Raw genomic sequence first — 14,546 nt, 5'->3', positions numbered from 1 at the left:
CTATATCCACAGACATCGTATTTTTGTACCTGGCCTGCTGTTTTCCCAGGCATCTCCTTCCCTTGCTCTCTTAATGTTTATGATCCATATTTAGTTTAGTATTTCTTAAGCCCTGAGCACTGTTAAAATACTGTACTTTGCATGGAACATTGAGTACATATTCCATGAGGTTATTGCTTGGTTTCATGTTTGCTGTGTGTACCTGTTTTTATTAAATGATACCTAGAATTTAGAAAACAGTAGCTGTACTGAGTAATTTTAACTTTGAGAAATTAATTTGCATTTTATAAACATTCACTTAGACTGTAACTTGGGAATCTGTTACGTTAAGGATTAAGAAATAATATTGTTTGCTAGCATATGAAGTCATTCAGACAAGAAAGTTGTATTGTTATTCTCTAAGGTATATTAAGTAGGTTCAAAGAATCAAGTATTAGCATAATATTTAGTATATGCAGAAACAGGAAAATGCAGTATTGAGTACAGATGAGCTAGACAAATGATTTAGGATTTTTTTTCTAGAATTAAATTACTAGTATAATTTACTCAATAGATGGAAACATAGGATGGAAAATAATTGTGTTTTCTCTCTTAAAGCTCGTGGACACTGGCTTTTTAAAAAATTACTTTGCTGTCTGTTCTACTTTCGCCTTTATGTAGAGCAGATTGTAATGTTGATAGGAACTTGTGATAGCACTCCCTGCTGCGGTGAGGTAGCGGACGCCGTATTCACGGTGCTCTCGTGGTGAGAAGTTGATCCAGAATATGCTTACATGTCATTTTTTTAATTTGAAAATTACTTAAGAAATTACCTAGGTTAGCACCCAGATTTTACATACAAGATAACTGATATCCAGGAATGTCACATACATTTCTAATATCCCACTGTTGATAAACAAAAGGTTTGTTGGGTTCAAGTCTCTTGACTTCAAGCCCAGAGATCTATACCTACGTGTACTTTACTGCCTCCTCATGCTAGTCCTAGTTCTGGGCACACAGAGCAACACACAGAGCAAGTCTAATTCCCTGCAAATATGATTAGCCTTCAGGTATTTAAAGATGGCTATTATACTCCATCAATTCCAAGCACAAGTTTTTTTTTTTTTCCTACAAGTTAAGCACACTTCCATTTTCTTGCTCTTACTCATGTAGTATGACTTTGAAATCCTTAAGGTTTTTGTAGATCTCTGAACATGTTTCAGTTTATTGTTTTTCTTAACGTGTGACATGGAGCCAACACAGTACAGGTGTGCTCAGCCTGTGTTTGGCCCTGTAATACTCACACCACTTTGTTTATCCTTACATGTTTATCCAGGCAGGTGCTTAGTTTTACGAGATTCTCTTGGATGAAAGTTACATAGTGATATGCAAAATATTTTATTTCTAAAAATCAGGCTAGTCTGTGTACAGACTAATGTGCACAGTCCAGTGGAAAAGAAAAAAACTGGCTCAAGGTAGTAGCTAAGACCTTGAGAAAGCAGTCAGAAAAGTACCATCTTCATTTCAATTATTAATTCTGACTCACGTGACTGTAAGCTCCGTATTAAGTGACTTGTGGGGTCTAAAGTGTTACTTTTCAGGCTGTCCTTAGTCATTTAAGGGTAGCCAGGCCCATTGGAACCAACTGTTGACACGGGACTGACATTGAGAAGGAACTGAATTTATGTTTAGTAACATAATTAAAACTAGAAATGAAAGGCAGCGCTTCAGTGGCAAAGTGTGAGATGTATCCCAAACAGCAGAAGACGTTGAGGCAGTAGCCCTGGCAGTCTGAGAACATGGCCTAAATTCTGATGTGAGCACAGTTGCCTTTTGAAATACAGTACAAATACTTCCTACAGCAACACTGTTTTGGTGTAACAGTGTTTTAAGTTACCAGTTAAGTAGCTCCCTTCCCTCCCAAATTTTAAACTGAGCTCCAGGAAGACGCAAGGTGTTTATTTAAAGGTTACATGTACCTTTTAGGGCACAAATACCTTTGAGAAACACTGGTTTGGGATAGAGTATGTTCTATCTACCTGATTTAGAACGAATCTTGAGGCAGATGAGGAAGAAGGGAAACAACCATGTACACGCCCACTCTGTGCAGCTCTTGCTGGGTGCTTCACATCTGTTTATCTAAATTAATCCAGGTGACCTGTGAGAAAGGTAGTTTTTTATTTTACACAAAAAGATGCTGAAACTCAGAGATTAAAACCTGCCCAGGGGCACATGATAAGCAATGAAAATGGCATCTAAAAGATTTGTCAAAATCTAAAGAATTCTGTCATACCATTGATGGTCAAACATCTTTGCCACAAAGAGTGCATATACTCAGGAAAATTTCATATAGAACCACAGTGTTTAAAGTAGCTAAAAGGAATATTTTACTTAATATGCATTTTTAAATGGACTCTTTAAAAGAATTGTTTTAGTTTTACAGAAAAATTGACCAGAAAGTAGAGTTCCTCTTCCCTCCCCATATATCTTGTTACCCTTCCCATAGTTTGCCCTATCATTGACATCTAGCATTACAATTAATGAATTAATAATACTGATACATTATTAGTTGAAGTCCATGGTTTACTGGTTTTGCCACGTACATAGTCATGTTCACAATTATAGTGTCATACGGAATAGTCTTACTGACCTACAAATGATGTTCCACCTGTATTCATCCTTCCCTCCGCTCCCCATCCCTGGCAACTACAGATCTTTTTCTGTATCTGTAGTTTTGCCTTTAGCTTTCTCAGACTGGCTTCTTTCACTTAGCAGTGTAGTGTCTTTTTATGACTCTAGAGTACATTCATTACTGAATGATGTTCCATCATATAGATTTACCACAGTTTGTTTATCCATTCATCTTTGAAGAACATCTTGATTGCATCCAATTTTTGGCACTTGAACAAAGCTGCTATAAACATTTATGTATGGGTTTTTTGAGGACAGAAGTTTTCAACTCATTTGGAAAAATACCTAATAGTGCAATTGCTGGATCTTAAATGGTAAGCCTATGCTTAGTTTTGTAAGAAACCACCAAACTGTCTTCCAAAGTGGCTGTACAATTTTTTTGCCTTCCCACCTGCAATGAACTAGAGTTCCTGTTGCTCTACATCCTTGCCAGCCTTTGTTGTTGTTAGTGTCTTAGATTGTAGTCACTCTGATAGGTGTGTAGTGGCATCTTACTGTTTTATTTTGCAGTTCCCTAGTAATACCATTTTCCATCTGTGTATTCTCTTCAGTGAGGTGTCTGTTTAGATCTTTTCCCATTTTAAAAATTAGTTTTCTTCTTGTTGAGTTGTAAGAGTTCTTTGTATATTTTGGATACCAGTCCTTTACCAGATAAATGTTTTCCAAGTATTTTTCACTCTCTCAACAGTGTCTCTCTTGGGCAGAAGTTTTAAATTTTAATGAAGTCTGCTTCATCAGTTTTTTCTTTAATGGATGGCGCTTTTGATGTTATATCTAAAAAGTCATTGTCAAACCAATGGTCACCAGAAAGTTTTGCAGTTTTGAGTTTTATGTTTAGGCCTATTTTGTTTTTCTTGCTTTAGGGATTTTCAACACACATAGTCATGTCATCTGCAAACAAAGACAGTGTTATGTTTTCCTTCTCAGTCTTTATACCTTTCATTTCTTTTGCTTGCTGCACTGGCTGGGACTTCCCAGTACAGTGTTGAATAGGAATGGAGAGAAGGGGACTTGCTTGTCATGATATTAGGTGGAAATCATCTAGTTTCTCACCAATAAGTATGATGTTAGCTGTAGGTTTTTCATAGATATTTATCACATTAAGGAAGTTCCCCTCGAGTTCTGGTTCATCAGAAGGGGTGTGTGTGTGTGTGGAGGGGGGTTAATCTTGAATTGATGTTGGCTTTTGTCAAATGCTTTTTCTGCATATATTGATATGATCATATGATTTTTCTTTAGCTGTTGATGTTTTTAATTGACTTTTGAATATTAAGTCAGCCTCATATATGTGGAATAAATGGAACTTGGCCATGCTGTATAATTCTTTTAATGTATTGTTGGATTCAATTTGTTAATATTTTGTCAAGGATTCTTAGATCAAGGTTAGTGAGAGATACTGGTCTGTAATTAAAAAAAATTTTTTTTGGAGGGGAGAAGTAATTAGATTTGTTGGTTTGCTTATTTATTTTATTTAATGGAGGTACTGAGGATTGAGCCTAGGACCTCGTACATGCTAAGCACGCACTCTACCACCGAGCTATACTCTCCTCCTGATCTGTAATTTTTTTTTTCTTGTAATGTCTTTGTCTGATTTTGATGTTAGACTTGCCTCATAGAATAAGTAAGGAATTGTTCTCTTTGTTTCTACTTTCTGAAAGGTATTGTAGAGAATTGGTGTCATTTTATTAAATATTTGGTAGAATTTACCAGTGAAACCATGTGGTGCTTTCTGTTGATTCAGTTCCTTTAGCAGATGTAAACCTTTTCAGTTTGTTTCTGTGTAAGTTTTGGTAGATTGTATCGTTTTAAGGAATTGGTTCATTTCATCTAAGTTATCAAATTTGTGGAGAGTTTTTCTTAATATTCCTTACTATCCTTTTACTGTCTGTGGGATCAGTAGTAATGGTTCCTCTTTCCTTTGTGATGTTGGTTGTGTTTTCTTTCATTTTATTTGTTAGCCTAGCTAGTTTATCACTTTTATTGATAAAATAACCAGATCTTGGTTTTGTTGATTTTCTTTGTTTTACTGTTTCAGTTTCATTGACCTCTAATTGTTATTTCTTTTACCTGCCTTAGGTTTATATTGCTCTTCTTTCTAAGCACTGTTTTTGCTGTATCCCAGCATTTTCATAAATTGTATTTTCATTTCCTTTTAGTCTTAAATATTTAAAAATTTCTCCTGAGACTTTTTTTTAGAAGTGTTGTTTAATGTCAAACCATTTTGGGGTTGTCCATCTATCTGTAAATATTTGATATCTGTTACTAATTTCAGTTTAATTCCATTGTGATCTGAGAGCATACTTAGTGTGCTTTCTATTTTTTAAAATTTTGAGGTGTATTTATGGCCCTTAACCTTGGTGAATTTTCCGTGTGATCTTTAGAAGGTGTATTTTGTTGTTGTTGGATGAAGTAATCTTTAGATGTCAGATCCACTTGATTGATGGTGCTGTTCAGTTCAATTGTCTTTACTGATTTTCTGCCTGCTGGATATGTCAGTTACTGGTAGAGTGGTGTTGAAGTCTTTAAATATAATAGTGGATTCATCAGTTTCTCATTTCAGTTCTGTCAGTTTTTGGCTCATGTATATTGATGCTCTGTTGTTAGGCAAATACATATTAAGAATAGCTGTGTCTTCATGGAGAATTGACCTCTTTATCGTTATGTAATGCCCCCTCTTTATGCCTGATAACTTCTTCTTGTTCTAAAGTCTGATGTTTCTGAAATTATTGTGGTTATTCTTGCTTGCTTTTAATTAGTGTTATCATGTTATGTCTTCCTCATCCCTTTACTTTTAATATACCTATATCTTCATATTTAATGAGGGGTTTTTAATAGATAACATAGAGTTGGGTTCTTTTTAAAGTCCATTTGATAGCCTCTGGCTTTTAATTGATACAGTTCAACCATTTGCATTTAGAGCAATATCTCTATAGTTGGGTTTATATCTGTCTTGTTTGAAATTTTTCCATTCATTGCTCTTGTCCTTTTAAAACTTACTTGCCTTACATTCTATTTCTGTCTTCTCTGATATTAAGTATAATTCCATTTCCTCTCTTCTTAGCATGTCAGTTAATACTTCTAAAACTTTTCTTAGTTGTTGGTCTAGAGTGTGCAGTATACATTTACAACTAATTCACCTTCAAATAACATTATACCACTTCATGACTGGTGCAGGTGTCTTAGAACACAGTATTCCAACTTCCTCCCTCCCATCCCTTAAACACTGCTGTCCTTTTTGTCACTTTTCCATCAGCTAAGATCATCCAATATACTGTTGCTGTCATTCTGAGCGACCTGTATGTTAGCTCAATTTAGCATTTTTAGAGTAAAAGATTTTGTTTTACCTTGTATTTCTTCTCTGATGCTCTTCTAGAAGGAAATTGTGTAGATCCATAACCTATATAATTTTTCTTTTCTTATTTTTGCATTTATTTCAAGGCAGTGACAAATTCCCTCCAGTCTTGTTTGAGAAAGATTTTTTTTCCTTCTCTTTTGAAGGACAGTTTTGTTGGATACGAAATTCTGGATTAGTAGTTTTTTCTTTCTTTCACACTTTAAATATTCAACTCCACTCTCTTCTTACTCACATGTTTTTTTTTTGAAGAAATGTCTGATGTAATACTTCCCTTTATTCCTCTATGGGTAAGGTTCCCCTCCCTTACTTCTTCCCTTGGCTTTGCTCAAGATTTTTTCTTTGTCTTTGATTTGTGATATGTGAATGTGATATGCCTGAAGTGTAGATATTTTGGTATTTATTGTGCTTCATGATCTCTGAGCTTCCTGGATCTGTGGTTTGGTGTCTGTTAAAAATCCTGGAAAATTCTCAGCCATTATTTATTTAAACATTTCTTCTATTCCTTTCTCTCTTTCTTCTGGTATTCCCATTGTTTGTATGTTACATCTTTTTAAATTGTCTCAGCTTTTGGATATTCTGTTCCTTTTATTATTTTTTTCCCGCTTTACAGTTTAGGAAATTTCTTTTGACATAATCTTTTCACTCACTGATTCTTAGGTCATGTCTGATCTACTTATAAAACCATGAAATGCATTTTTCGTTTTTGTTACCGTTTTTGATTTCTGATATTTCCTTTTGATTCTTTCTTAGAGTTTTCATATATCTGTGTATATTATCCATCTGTTCTTGCATGCTACCTACTTTTTTCCCTTGGTACTTTTAGCATATTAGTAAGGTGTTTGAAATTGTTGGTCTAGTAATTCAAAAGTCTCTGCCATACCTGAATCTGGTTCTGATGCTTTCTTAGTATACTCAGATTGCATATTTTGCCTTTTAGAATGCCTTGTAATTTTTTGTTAAATACTAGACATGATGTATTGGGTAAAAAGGAGCTTAGACACAGATAGGCCTCTTGTGTGAGGTTTTATGTTGATCTGGCTAGGTGTTAGTCTGTTTACCCTTTGCTGTACCTGTATGTGTCAGAGGCTAAAATTTCCTCTACTGTCTTTTTTTGGGGGGTCTACTCTGTTACCTTTGGGATTCCTTAGAAATTCCTTTATAAGTAGAATCTGAGTCCTGCCATTCTTTCAGTTGTAATTCCCTTTTCATGTGGTCAGGTGCTGGGGAGGGATGTGCTTTGTGGTCCTTTGTGGTCTTAGTCTTTTTGTGGTTTGTGCTGGAGCTTTTGCCTTCAAAAATTGTCTCCCCCACCCACACACACATGTACACTTAGATGGGACAGGAATGTCCTGATTTGGGTATTTCCTTTTCTCCATTTGGTTAGGCTTTGCTGTAATCCATGAGGTTTTGCTAAATGTATATTTCATGTATCCACCATTACGCTATCTTACAGAAAAGTTTCACTGCGTTTAAAAATCCTCTGTGCTCTCTACCTTTTCACCCCTCACCATCTCAGTCCCTGGCAACCACTGATCTTTTTACTGTCTCTCTAGTTTTGCCTTTCCCAGAAGGCCATACTGTTGGAATCATACAGTATTTATTCTTTTCTGCTGGTTTCTTTCATGTAGTAATATGCAGTTAAGGTTTGTCCTTGTCTTTTTGTGGCTTGATAGCACATTTCTTTTTATTACTGTATAGATCTACCACTCATCTATTAAAGGATATCTTGGTTGCTTCCATTTTTTGGCACTTATGAATAAAGAAAGCTACTATAAACATTCATGTGCAAGTGTTTTGAAGACATTACATTTTCAACTCTTTGGAAAAATACCACGTAGTGTGACTGACTACTGGATTTTAGACAGTAAGGCTGTGCTTAGATTTGTAAGAAACCACCAAACTGTACTCCAAAGTAGCTGCACCATTTTGCATTCCCACCAGCAGTAAATGAGAGTTCCTGTTGCTCCATAATCTTGCCAGCATTTGATGGTGTCAGTGTTTTGAATTGTAGCCACTTTGATAAATGTGTGGTGGTATCTCATTGTTTTAATATGCAATCCCCTAATGACATGATATTAAGCATCTTTTCATAAGCTTATTTTCCATTTGCAAATACACTCTTCAGTGTTTAGGTATGGCTAATGTGTTTAGATTGATAGTTTTTTTTTTTTCCCCAATGTGGATGTTTATTTGTTCTAACACCACTTTTGGAGACTGCCCTTTCACCTTTGACTTGCCTTCACTCCTTTTTCAAAGATCAGATTTACCTCCTAAATCTCTCTCAGACCTGTTCAGCTTTTCACCATTTCCATCTACCAACCTCTACTCCAGGCTACAATCATATCTTTCCTGAACTGTTGCAATAGCCCTTACTGGTCTCCTTGTTTTATCTCTTGCCTTCTGTGTTCTTCATAGAATAGGATTATCATTTTAAAGCATACATAAAATCATGTCTGTTTCCTGCTGGGTACTCTGTTGCTTTTCTTTGTAAAGACTGTAAAATCCAACTTCTTTATCATAACCTATGATCTCGCCTCCAGCTTTACCCTTACTTCTGCTTTCCAGCCAACCTTGGGTTTATTTCATTTCATTTCTAAATTGTTTATTTTCTACCTTAGGGGATTCCCAGTGACTGGAATGCCCCTTCCTTTGCCTTTAGGTCTCGGCTGAAATACTTCCTTTTCAGAGATGCCTTCCCTAGTCACTGTGCCTAAACACCCAGTTCTACATCTTGACCTTCATGCTCTGATATTGATTCTTTCCTAGTATTTTTGTCAATTTAAAAGCATGTATTATTAGTCTCTTTATTGACTGACTTCCTGAGACCAGGGGTCTCTTGTTTATATTGTTAGCACCTGGCAGAATAGTTGTCACACAGTAGGCACTGAAATATTTCAATGAGGAAGACATAGGTAGCCTTTGAGATGCCCAGATCTAGCGAGGGAGATCCACACATAAATAGGTGAATTGCAGTGCCACCTTAATGTTGTTGGATAGCTGTTGTAGTCCTGGAAAATAAGTGATAAAAGACTAAAAAAGAAATCTTTGGGATTCTTTTTCAGTAGTGTAAACTAGTGATTACGGAGGTCAGTTTATGAAGTCTTACTGTCCTAGGCTTATTTATGAAGCATTATTGCCTAGCCCATAAATTAACATTTTCATTATTTGATAATGTGGAGTCAGCGTAGCTCTCCTAGCAGTACAAGACTTAGGATCTCAGGTGTTCCAGAAATCGTCCGTCTGTAGTGACAACATGGGACCGTCTCAAGCCCGCCGAGAGATCTTAACAGCAATACTGACTGAGCGCTGGCTGTAGAGTCGGTGCTTGGTTTTGAACACCCAGTGCTGCTATTCACCCTGGGCAAGTCATTTACCCTCTGTGTGTGTCAGCTCCCTCATCTGTGAAGGCCCTAATAAACATCCTTACTGCACAGGGTTGTTTTGAGGGTTAAATGGACTAATACATATAAAGCATTTTTCCGTGTGCTATGTATTGAAATAAACATAAAAGTATTTGTCATTCAACTAAAATCTTATTACATTGGAATACGCTTACACTGAGTAATATGCGGCTTTGTTAACAGATGCTGCCCTTCCTGCTTTGAAGAGAAAGACTTCGTTCTAGTGCCTAACATGTCTTACCTTTTCAGCACCCATCCTTTTCTCCTCTACTTGTGGTCTACATCATATCACTGCTGTTTTCTAATATGTCTTAAGATTTTCTTTATTCTTTTTCATATTTATTTCTTTGAACTAGGTCTTTCTCATAAGCATACAAATATGTTAAAGTCTCTCCAATTACAAAAAAAAAAGATAGATCTAACTGTAGACACTGTCCCACCTCTTCCTTTGTACCCAAACTTAACATTCTCTATAACATCCTCTCCATTTCTTTTGGTGCCACTCACTTCTCAGTCTCCTCCAAGCTTGTTTTCTACCTCTTAACTTCACTGAAATAATACTATTGAGGTGATCAGTGACCTTGCTACCAAACCATATGGACTTTTCATACCTTGTCATACGTGTGCTTTCAGCAGCATCAACACAATTGATGGCATTCTCCTCTTTTGACATTTTGGATTCTGTGAGTTTTCATTCTGATTTCCTCATATCTTTCTGGCTGGTTCCTAGTTTGGTTTGCACTGTCGAGGCTTTATTTTACATATTGGAGTTTCTAAGACTGGGTCCTCAATCATTAGCTCTCAGTTCTTTGCGTCTATCCATACTGTAAGGTTAATTACCTTTATGCTGGTTTATACTGACTCAAGTTCAATAATACTGGTCCAACTTTAGAGACCGAACGACCAACTTGGCGTCTCTTTTCCTTTCTTTGTGTCCAAGGGCACTTCAAACACGCTTTATGATTTTATGATCTTTACCCCCTCAAACCTGTGCTTCCTGTAACATTCTTCCTTCTAGTGAGGATCACCCCCATGCATCCATGTATGCATATCTGTGTATTCCTTACACCTCCTTCACCCCATCTGTCATCCAGTCCTGTTGATTTTCCTGTCTTGAAATATCTTAACAACCCATTTCTCTGCTGTCAGTCCCCTGGCTCAATCAATCGTTTCCTAACTTGGACTGTAACAGTTCTAACTGGTCTCCTCGTATACGTCCTTATGCTAATCACATTCATTCTCCACGGTGAGTGCCGCCCGAGTGATGTTTCTGAGGCTTCAGATTCAACGATATTACACCTTTCATTAAAACAGTCAGCTTCCTATTGCTCTTAGGCAGCATCCATGGGTAGGACAGAGACAAAAATCCTTAATATAATTTGTGAAGCCCCGAAAGACCAAGTTCCTGTTGACTTCTCCACCCTCACCTTTGGCCACTTCCTATTGTTTTTCTGTCTCTCCCTCTTCCTTTTTGCCTCAGTTTATTTCCTTACCCCAGGAACGCCTCTGATGTTCTTGAGTCGGTCAGATCACCACCCTGTTTGTTCTCCCGGTGCCACATGCATGCTGTTCCAATGCTCCCAGTTTTACATTCTCATGTGCCTTTTTTCTCTCTAGCTCAAAGCCCCCAAGAGACCGTGGATCTTGTTTGCTTCTACTTAACCATTTGCCAGTGCTTAACACAGTACCTGGCTTATACGCTTCATTTCTTCAAAGCTTGAGATGCCACCTTTATTTTTCTTTTACTAAAGAAAAAAAAAAAAGGAAAGTAACCAATGAAAGATAAGCTCACAATAAATTATTGAAAGAATTTTCTATAAAAGCTGAATTAACTTAAACTGCTAATTTTCTCCCAGCCCTCTGTCTTTCCTTGATGATAAAAGAATGTTATTTAAGAAAAATACTCTAGAGTTTATTTCTAGACTCTGATACTTCATGAAAATAATTGGCACTTAATCCTGGTTCCATTATTCAAAAAAGATTAAGAAATTAGATTTGTTTCTAACTTTGGAAATGAAATGTTCATGCTAGTTTTGATTTGGCTTTAAGTGCAGGTTTGATGACTCTGAACTCCTGAGCGATGCTGATTTGTTATATCTCTGGTAAGGATATTTAGTGATAATTTGAGTTTAAGAACAAGAATTTTAAAATTTAGGGCAATGTGTAGTGGCTGTTTACTTGTTTGTCTAGCTCTTCATCTCATTAATTTATTGTTTCTTTCTCTCTCATATTTTTGTTTCCTGTAGGAAGATACCCATTGTCAGCACTTCTGTTTCCATTCCTAAGTTCATGAGGTTCTCTGCACCGTCCTTATAGGGGGTCCAAGAGGTCGTTTCCATAACATTTAATTTTTGTCTTGACTCAGTTTATGTTTTGTACTAGAGAAATTTAGAATGGAAAAACTCAGTTTGCCATTTAATATTGTGTTTCTCAAACCTTTAAAAATCTATTTTTTAACCCCCCCCCCCCCTTTTTTTTGTAATTTCAAGGCCTGTTTTGCTAGGTTCTGAATAATAAACACTCCTGGTAGCCTGGCATTTGGTAGCTGGAATAAACTAATCACTTCAGCCTTTTGCAATCACTTAAAATACTCATCAACTCTGAGTCATTGTTTTGAAATAAGGTACATTATAGCTTTTTTGTTTTTCTTGCTTGAATTGCCCAACATTCTTTAGAACAGCTTTGTGGCAGTTGTGAGCTTAGCATACATTCTTATTCCGAAAATTGAGTGGTGCCAAAGCACATTGCTGGACAACAAACTATTCCCATGCAATCAAATTGGTAGTAAGATGTCCTTTTGTAGAGCAAAAAGTACACCCAAGTATAGAACTGTTTTTCTTCTTGCTGAGATTCTGATAAGTTTACTTTGAAAAAAATGTATAGGTTTGAATTAATAGAGAACTAATTACTTCCAGCATCTTAAAAACTTATAAACATGTTTCTTGGCTAAAGATGGAAGTGCATTTCTCTATTTTTGGAATTAAATTTATATAGTCCTTTGAAAGCAGAGAATAATCTTCATATTTATTTGAGTCACTATTATCACATTAATTAAAATATATATAAAATAGCTTATTAAATGCTTGCTAAAATTTCTAGTTTTAATTATAAGGACTCTAATTTTTTCACAAATAATTTTTAACATTTAAAAAATGTAGTCTACTGTTTTTAAGTTGGTGGCAGATACTATACATATTCTAATATAAGCTTTTTCTTCATGGAAAATGTGACTTAATAATGAACTCTTGTGTTTTTCAATACTGTCTTTTAGAAGTGATGAAAAACGATCTTGTAATGGCTATCAGGTTTTTAAAAACAATCAGCTTTGATTCCACTTTTCGTATGAACCAGAGCTTTGATATTTTAGTTGTACAATTCAGTGCATTAAAGACAAAAACAAACCAGTAACCACCCCCTAACAGTCACTTTCTTTGTTCTCTGAACTCTTTGTGTTGGTGGTGAATCAAGACACATTTTATGTATGTTTTCCTATTAAATAGTCTAAATTCTGAAACCTTTGTTTAAATATATTCATCTTCCTGTAATGCAGTTTCTTAATAGGGCTGTAGCATATCGGTATTGGCAGATTTAGATTTCCTTTCTCACTTAGTTTACTAAATATATCAGGTTACCTATAATGAAGAGGAGATGACCCTAAAGGATTTAACACCTTTTGTATATTCTTGGAAACATTTTCAATTGTTGTGACCTCCACCAGGAGTGAAGATATTTATGTGTAAATTCTGTCATGATCACTTTTTGGTGAGAAACTGGATATTATTTATTGGCTATGCTTTGGGCTTCATTTTATTTTCTATTTAAGTGTGACTTCTTGATAGGAAAAGGGGGATCAAATTTATGTAAGTTGGTTTTTTATTTTTCACCTCTGTAAATCAGAAGTTTTTGTAAAGCCCACCCCTAATATAAGGACGTGTTTTGAGTGTGCAGATGTGAGAGATTTTTTTAGATAATTCTCAACATTTCATTGCAAATCACAGAATGGCGAGGATGTTTCTAAACTTTCATCTGTAACATGCTTCATTATTTTTTAAGATCTTGGCTAAACTCTCTGACAACAATGTGAATCCGATTCCATGGCCATTTTATTTTGACATTTATTTTTTATGGCTATCAGAGGTGGTTCATAAAGATACATAGACTCAAATGGCCATGATACTAAGATTGTAATACCATCCAGCAGTTATGCAGAGGTTTTGGTGGTACTTGGCTAGTCCCTAGTAGTCTGTCCTTGCACCTGATGGAAGGATTTTTAATTTCCATCATTTTAAGAAATGGATTAGAAACCTGGTGTACTTCTTCTGGAAGATTTTGAAAACGGGTAAAAAGTTTTGTTTCTAAACTTTGGGTGTACACTTAAACGAGAGGTTTTAAGAAATTACTCCCTCAGCATTTTTAGTCCAAATCACAAAATGATATAGCTGTTTTGAAACACCCATCTTCAAAATTCCCGTAGAAATTACTCTAGAAAAGCAGCTGTTCTCTCGTAAACTGTGAGAACATTCCCTGTACATCGAAAGTACAGGTTCACCGTGTTTATTATTTTGAAGATTCTGCTTGGTGGCTTAACCTCTCGTCATCACAGAAAAGCTTAGCAAAATTTGAATGTTTTTCTTTCCATAAAAAAAAAATCCATAGCCCATCTTTTAAGTTCAACAATTCTTTTAAGTTCTTTACAATAGACAGTTAGCAAGGTGAATAAAGGAATTAGCCATTCCCTCTCATTAAAAATACCCTCATGATCTTTTTACTTTATGGTCTTTTTTTTTTTTTTTTAATAAAATTAACCACATTGATGATATCCTGGAGCATTTAGTTCACACATCTTATTTCAACTTATTTGCTGCAATAACTTGCCTGTGACTGAATGACTCATTGATTTTCACATGAGTTGCTGTCTCTGAATTATCTGAAAATCCTTTTTCTAGTTAAAGCAGCTGCTCCATCAAAAGTTACACATACAATTTATGAAAGAAGAAATTTGCTGTTGAGATTACATCTTCGGTAAAACTTTAATTCTTTATGTACACAAACATACAATATTTTATTTTGAAAACAGAATTTAACACATACCATAGACTGAGACATGTAAGAAGTGTGTC

At 35.6% G+C, this 14,546-nt stretch overlaps 1 protein-coding gene across 1 annotated transcript in view; it reads left to right on the top strand.

Moving 5' to 3' along the window:
- The window catches only part of TSC22D1 (TSC22 domain family member 1), a 110,958-nt gene that overhangs the window by 32,322 nt on the left and 64,090 nt on the right, over window positions 1–14,546 (top strand). The window lies entirely within an intron of this gene.

The sequence above is a fragment of the Camelus ferus genome, chromosome 14 (assembly GCF_009834535.1).
Source record: "Camelus ferus isolate YT-003-E chromosome 14, BCGSAC_Cfer_1.0, whole genome shotgun sequence".
Lineage (NCBI taxonomy): Eukaryota > Metazoa > Chordata > Mammalia > Artiodactyla > Camelidae > Camelus > Camelus ferus.
The sequence above is the reverse complement of the archived record's forward strand: the minus strand, read 5'-3'. Positions and strand labels throughout refer to the sequence as shown.